General features: G+C 40.6%; 1 protein-coding gene across 2 annotated transcripts in view; it reads right to left on the reverse strand.

Moving 5' to 3' along the window:
• Positions 1-1,612, reverse strand: part of eya1 (EYA transcriptional coactivator and phosphatase 1) — a 33,293-nt gene that overhangs the window by 452 nt on the left and 31,229 nt on the right. The gene's annotated exons all lie outside the window — the stretch shown is intronic.

Here is a 1,612-nt window from a genome sequence, read left to right on the forward strand (position 1 = left end):
TTTTGTTTGATATAAAACTGTATTCTAATCATGAAATAACCACAAAAATATATAATTCTGTTTTGAAGATATTGTCTTTTCTTTTAAAACTAATGGAATCAACATTGGATATAGTTTTTGATTTATTGACAATTTTAATTCTTCATCTAAGGTAATTAAGATAAACTAAGATATTTAAGAAGAATTTAAGACAATGCATTGGATATAGTTTTTGATTTATTGACGATTTTAATTCTTCATCTAAGGTAATTGTATTTAAGAAGAATTTAAGACAATAACCATATATGGAATAAATGTCATATGAACTTTAATACTACGTACATAACACACCATTGGATGACAATTTTCTTGAACATTAAATGTAATGTACTACACTACAAAACCAATCCCTGATTTCATCAAACATTTCTCAGTCTCTGTTTTCTCCTGCTGCGGTGTGTTTGGAACACAAACGAGGAGAAGGAGAAACCTGAGTTGCAGGGAGTGAAAGAAGCCTGTCAGGTAGAGAAGTCCTGGGCTGCTCTGAGTGTGGAGCCCATTACCCTCCCCTTATCAAAGGGACGGCCTCTCCCAGGCGAAGGTTCCGCTTAGAAGAGCCTGCACTGACCCTTAAAAAGCTCTTTGCTTTTTGTTTTGTAAATTGTCTTTGCTTTTAAGTTTAAAAGCTGGAGATGTTATCTCCGCCTCCTCTCCCAGGCGACGGTAATAACTGAAGGCAGAATTGTTTCAGGGATTTTCTCTCTCTCTCTCTTTCTCTTAGGTGAAGTTAGGAGAAGTTTTTTTGGACGTTTTTGCTTTTGTAGTTCCATGCAGTGTCACGTCGGATATGCACCTCCTGACGGGTGAAATTGTTGTGTTATTACACGTCTTCTCTGATGTTGACACAGAAACCTTTTACCGCATGGCGTGTCGTGGGACTCTCGCACAGAGACGGTGGGGGGAAAAGAAAACGCCTCAACCTTCCATCAATGTCACCCTTCAACAACTCAAGACTGGAGCAAAAATATTTGCATCTTTTTTCCGCTCTCTTCCCTCTGCACCGTATTCCCAGGGCGCGTTTGCTTTGCACTGTAATAGCAATGCTACCACAGAGGTATTGTCTTACACACTTATCCAGGGGTGAGGGTTTGATGCTTTGCTCTAATCACTGCCTAATTACCCGTCGTCTGTCTTCACACTTGTGCTTGTTGTTTACAGAGAAACAGGTGAAAAGACGAGCCGGCTACTTTTCACAGAGAATTTCTGAAACGCTGTTGATGCTGTCAGTTAAAAATGCTCCTGATTAATTTGCTAAAGACCGTGTCGGCGGCATGTGGCTTACATGTGGCACTTGGTGGATGTCCAAGAGTTGGCAGTGGGCGAACGCACAATTATTGGAACAAGCACCAACAGGTAAAGCATGAGAAAGGCCAAAGTCATCAGATGGGTCCAAACAGATCATGATTCCTGAGAAAAGGGCAGGCGATTTGGCTCTCGTGCTAACTAACACGTCTCTGCAGTAATTGTTCTTTTTTTTCCTTCTGCGTCAACAATGATTTAAGTCTCCTTTATTCTCACTCTGTTTACGGCGGTGCCTTCAACATGTCCTGAAAGGGTCCTGTCTTACGTTACA

This window comes from Cynoglossus semilaevis, chromosome 3 (genome assembly GCF_000523025.1).
Source record: "Cynoglossus semilaevis isolate Cse_v1.0 chromosome 3, Cse_v1.0, whole genome shotgun sequence".
In the NCBI taxonomy this organism is placed as follows: domain Eukaryota; kingdom Metazoa; phylum Chordata; class Actinopteri; order Pleuronectiformes; family Cynoglossidae; genus Cynoglossus; species Cynoglossus semilaevis.